The sequence below is a fragment of the Haliotis cracherodii genome, unplaced genomic scaffold, assembly GCF_022045235.1.
Source record: "Haliotis cracherodii isolate W230 unplaced genomic scaffold, xgHalCrac1.p SCAF_4, whole genome shotgun sequence".
In the NCBI taxonomy this organism is placed as follows: domain Eukaryota; kingdom Metazoa; phylum Mollusca; class Gastropoda; order Lepetellida; family Haliotidae; genus Haliotis; species Haliotis cracherodii.
This window is the reverse complement of record NW_027266297.1, coordinates 59,884,163-59,890,401: the sequence shown is the minus strand read 5'-3', so window position 1 is coordinate 59,890,401 and position 6,239 is coordinate 59,884,163.

Here is a 6,239-nt window from a genome sequence, read left to right as displayed (position 1 = left end):
TGACATACTCTATAATGGTGATAGCGCAGTCACCTTACAACCCGAGACGGATACAAGCCGCTTGCTTTATCTATCCGGTTAGAACAGGTCTTCAGCAACCCATGCTTGCTGTAAAAGTATATGCTTGTTGTCACAGGCGACTAACGGGATCGGGTGGTCAGGCTCGCTGACTCGGTTGATGCATGTCATCGTATCCCAATTGCGTGGGTCGATGCTCATGATGTCAATCACTGTATTGTCTGGTCCCGACTCGGTTATTTACGACTTGTCATATAGCTGGAGTGAGTGAGTTTGGTTTTACGCCGCTTTTAGCAATATTCCAGCAATATCACGGCGGGGCACACCAGAAATGGGCTTCACACATTGTACCCATGTCGGGAATTGAACCCGGGTCTTCGGCGTGACGAGCGAACGCTTTAACCACTAGGCTACCCGACCGCCCCATATAGCTGGAATATTACACAGTACGGCGATAAACAACAAACAAACAAAACATGATGAGGTGGTGGATTGACCACAGTTGTCTGATTTGAAGTTTGAAATTGGGAAAACTAATGTTGTTATTATTTCTCAATAACTCGCATATACGCGGTTTAAGCATGCTATTAATAAGTGTAATGTGTATCTCACTGAGCAGAAAGGGTTAAATGCGTGCACCTGCTCACGCGTGGACCGATCTAGGTCAAAGATGTTAATGTGAAAACCTTTTAGCACGACATGTTTAAACTCTGGAGCAATATACCAGGTACCATCTTCCCGTGGCAAGAGAGTTAACTGAATGTAAAAGTCCAGTCTCCACCCTGGCCGAACTAGGCTGGTATTATGGAGTTACATTTTGGCTGGACTAACGAGTCCATGCATAGTCCAATCAAAATCGTGTACCGAAATCGAAATCCGGTTAGTAAACTGTCGTGCAGATTTCGGTGGTTTGCAGGATTTGGAAAGCATGTGCACTGCCAACTCGTTGTCAACTCGTATTTTCCAATTCTTTTCATGTTTTGAATCAAGACGCTCACGTGATTTGATGCACTTCGCGATGTTAGACCCGTTTTATCACAATATAGATCTTGATTATCGATCAGATCGTCTTGACTGGGTGCCGCCATTTTGTTTGAAACAAATGCAGGTGTACGAGAGGTGGAATCTGATTGATCTATAGGAGAGGCTAAGAAGGGACATAACTCGCAATAACCATTGGTGGCGCTACGATCGAGCCCAGGAATTCCAGCCTAGTTCGGCAAGGGTGGAAACTGGACTTTTGAAGTCAGTTAACTCTCTTGCCTCGGGAAGATGGTCGACAGTTGACTCCGATGATCACATTTCACCCGATGAAGGAATAAGCATATACTCCGAAACGTTGTGTTCCTCATTATAAGGAAGTTGACATCCATTTATAAACCGTCAAATTAACTTAGAGCCGTAATAATGAATATCATTGATTCTCAAATGACTGGTGTGTCTCGCTTTCATGAACCCTGTTTACGCGGCGGTAATCAATCGCACAAACGCAACGCACGTGCATTTGCTGCACGAGCAGGATATATCTCGGTCAAGTACACGTGGTTTCATTCACTTGTGTTGGAAAAATGGCCGAGGAAAGGGAAGACTTTTTTTTATTACACAGTCCACATTTATCAGTGAAATTTCCGAAAGTAATGCTCCTGATGCTGATAAAGATGATGTAGACGATTTTGCGTTTCGCTTTGGAGAGCCATTGTACTGTGTGTGAGCGGGAGATAGAATAAAAATGTGCCATACAACAGGATTATACCGTGGAGCAAATGATCTGCGAAGTAACTGGTAGGTATAAAAAAAAAATTAATTAGAAAACACATTTTTTTTTTGGAGAAATCAGTCTACATTGTAATTATTATTTGGGAAACTTGAAATTGCACGAAATGATCATTGGAACAATGCAGAAAGCCGTAAAATCTGATAACCGCGATATGACAACAAAATGTATGTTTTGGAATGTTCATTGTATTTTCGAAAAGCCTCTTGTCTATATACTCTAGCAAGCGGGTCAGAAGAATATGTGTTATATCACTGTTTGGACATATGTTTCAGGGCATAGAAGTGATGCCGCACGTACGTATAAACGTACTTCAGACGAGCAAAGGGGGACCCTGTCGGACATCATTGCCAAAAAGAGGAAGCAGGATGTTAGCTCTGAGCCGACGCCGATTGTAACTGAAACGTCTAAGCCCGAGACTTCCCCCGAAAAAGATGAAATGGACATCGGTCGTCGTTTTGTACTCAATTTCACTTTTCATTTTTCCTACTTCATAAGTGTTGCTTTCATTAATTTGCACTTTGAGGCATTTGGGAAACGAGGTTTGTCCCTAGGCCCATCTGCACAACGCGATTTTAGTGCTAAAACTATTTTGAACTATTTAACTTGGAAACTCAAACATTGGCACTTAAATCGTTTTGCGCATCTGAAGCCGGGTCTTACCAGCAGAATGCCCAGGGCCCGACCTAATTTCCTTTCTCCCAGGGCTTACATTTCCCGTCAAGACACATATTCGCTTCCTTGTGTGTATCACTTCTAAATGCCTTTCAAAGACCTGATCGAAAGTTCTGATAAAAAATTGCAATTTCGAATCTTGTACGAGTAATCAGCGGTCTGTAAATAATTGAGCCAGGATCAAACCTGTGATTGATATGAAGAGCATCTATCTACGCAGTAGGGTAAGATACGCACAGGGCTATTCGCGCGTGAAAAGCAGGAAACCCCAATAGAGTGAGTGAGTGAGTTTGGTTTTACGCCGCTTTTAGCAATATTCCAGCAATATCACGGCGGGGGACACCAGAAATGGGCTTCACACATTGTACCCATGTCGGGATTCGAACCCGGGTCTTCGTCGTGACGAGCGAACGCTTTAACCACTAGGCTACCCGACCGCCCCCTCAATGGACTTAAGGAGAGTTGTGGTGGCCTTTCTTCAGTGTTTTCAGAATGGTGTTCGACTCAATGGTTGTCATATTGCAAACCTTTAAAAACCCACAGTGACCTACCTAAATGTAAACTAACATCGTCATCACGATACAACCACAGCCTGCCCAGCATTCGTCGCCACTCGCTCTTTTCGTCGCCACTCGCTCTTTTTCGTAACCTACAAGAGTGAGTGAGTTGGGTTTAACACCGCTTTTAACAGTATTAGTTATATCACGGCGCGTCAGCTTAATGTGGGAGGAAAGCCCGAAGTGATGCAGGTCACAGACGTTTATCACTTCAGTGAAACCCACGAGCACGGGTATTGTGCTGACAAACCTAGAAACATAATCGGGGCGAACCGGGATTCGAACCCACAATCATAGGTTTCTGGCGTGCCAAAGGGACGCAACTCTGCTCAGCGCATCGCGGCGCCTTAGACGACTGGGCCCCCCGTGCCCCCGTAACCTACAAGGCTTGGCCGGGAATAACACAAGTTGATCACGAATGTCTGCCAAGAGGTAGTGTTAGGTGATTGTACGACGCTTCACTAGCTAATGTACGCGTTACGCCACGTTTTCAAACGGCATGTGGCCCCTGGCGAGATTTCAGAGGTGAAATGGGGTTTAACGTCTCGTCCAAGATTATTGCACTAATATAGCGACGTGCCAGAGCGTCTGGCCGAGCCCCAGACAGGGTAACAACAAGTACCATCTTTTAACGTCTTTTGGTATGACGCGGCCGAGGATCGAACCCCGGAGCTTCCGCTCTACCACTAGACCACGGAGGCGGTCTCGAGATTTCAGAGGTGAAATGGGGTTAAACGTCGCGTCAAAGATTATTGCACTTATATGGCGACGTTCATGCACGTGAGTGTATGTCTATGTGTCTGGCTGCTTCTACTAGTCCGGACTGATGCCGATGTCAGAGTGGAATTTCCCCCTAGCCTACCCCCCCCCCCCCCCCCCCCCCCCCGGAAAAAGGGCTACAGTTGGCTGATGAAGTAATTTACAAGAGAAACCATGATTAAAATCTTGTGTTTTTTTGCGCCATACATTCTTAATTTTAATAAATAGGGGATAGTTCATTTCGACAGTGAGATATGGATTATATATTATTATATATTTATTTAGTAGGGTATGTGTTGTTTTTGTTGTTTTATTTTGTTGTGTATTTGAGGTAAATCAGCGAATCTAAAATCTTCCAACTGTCTTCAGTAACAATACGTCACATTGCTAGCTGAAACACACTTTGCTAGTTGATTTCTATCAGGTCTGCACTGTAAACTTGAACGGCAGTCGTTCTCCTTATCATGGTTGCAGTGACATATCACTTTTTTGTCATCGAGAATCCTCAGTCGCTCACTGCCAAGTATATTATAAAGTATATTTACAACGTATATAGCGCAAATATCTGTGCGTGCTCATGGCGTTTCTTGCCCCATGAGAGGTCCGTATATTTTGCATTCCAGAACTTCCCAGCTACATGTGAAATATGCAACCAAAGCTGCCTGTCGGGCGCTAGAAGATTACCCATTCATATTACCATTACCATATTAACTCCTTGGTACCCATTTACTGTTTGTGGACAGAGGCATGCATGAACAAGATCACTTGACAAAGGTGACGCCGCAATTTTTTCAACTCGTGTTTCAGTGGAAGATATATACGTGAGTACTGTTTCCGTCATCTGTTCATTTACCAACTGATGAGCGGATTCTGTTTAGTGCACAGGGTTGTGAACTGCAGGCTATGCTTGCGACAACACTTTAAGGACCTGTACTAATGTCAGCCCTTAGGTTAATGAACTACTGTGGCTAGCAAAATCTCAGGATGCAAATTCAACAGTCTGGACTCTCTTTACAATCAACGTGTTTTACAGCTTGCAAATAGAATTTTAGACCAACCAAATCATTTTTTATACCCTTGAAATGACGTTTTAAGGGGCGGTCGGGTAGCCTAGTGGTTAAAGCGTTCGCTCGTCACGCCGAAGACCCGGGTTCGATTCCCGACATGGGTACAATGTGTGAAGCCCATTTCTGGTGTCCCCCCCCCGCCGTGATATTGCTAGAATATTGCTAAAAGCGGCGTAAAACCAAACTCACTCACTCACTATGACGTTTTACCATCTGGAAGAAGATATCGTGTACCTTGTTTTTAATCAAATAGAGCCAAATCTTCATTTGTTCCCGTTAGTATTTTATTTTTAAATGATGAACCAAGCCAACCTGTCTCTTAATCGTTTTTTAATTCTTATGTGCTAGTGTTAATTCATATTTTATCTTCTTTGATAGTGCATATTTTGTTGCTTTGTTATGCATGTACGGTGTTCTGTGTGTGTTTGTATGCATGGAGTGTTATGTACGTTTGCATGGAGTGCTATGTATGAGTGCAGATATATGTGTTGGTCTGTAATTGTATTGTTCGTAATGAGTGTATGTATACTCTTTTCACTTCAAATATAATCCAAATTCCCCTCGGGGTAATTAAGCTTTATTCTAAATAACACTACCGGGTTCGAACCTGGGACCTCTTGCTCTTCAGCATGATAAAGGCGACATTGAAATTTTCAGCACCATTAAAGGGGCACTGATCTAACGCAATTCCCCGGGACTGGTTGTTGCCTTTGTTATTGTTTTTTCCGAGTGAGTACCCGGATGTATAGCAGAAATCTAGACTAGTTCGCGACCTCTGCTGCACCTTTCGTAAGCGCATTGGTCACTTTTATGGATACCGGTAGTAATAAGGGCGTATGGTCACATTGATCAACAAAATGAAATACAGTTTTCGAGATAATAAGGCAATGTAGGTATCTTTGGGGGTAGCATCGGTAATGGTGACGAAGTTTTGATAAGTCACTTGCTTGGTATTTTTGCGATTTTCGTTTACACTATTTTTACTTGCAACACGAAGTAAATATTTCACCTAAGGATTGCTTTTTTATAGTGTGCATATTTTTTTACTGTCAAAATGTGTAACATATTTATTAAACGTCTAAATATTTTACAAAGTAACTGAAAAACATTTCGTTGAAAAGTACATTCCTATGCTGTTTGGCTTCTAATCCTACATAATAATCTGTTGTGATGTTTGTAGGCCCTTTTGATCGTCTTAATCAATCTGGACAGATTTCTTAGTCAAAATGGCTGAAATATTTACACATTTTATAAATTGCCTGAGAGAATCACATTTTACAAATTGACGGTAATATATACACGCTTACAAAGGAAAAGACCGGTGAAAACAACGTCTATCGCGCTTTGAACCAAGGCGTAGAGAAACAAGAACGAATCAGTTCAAATGAA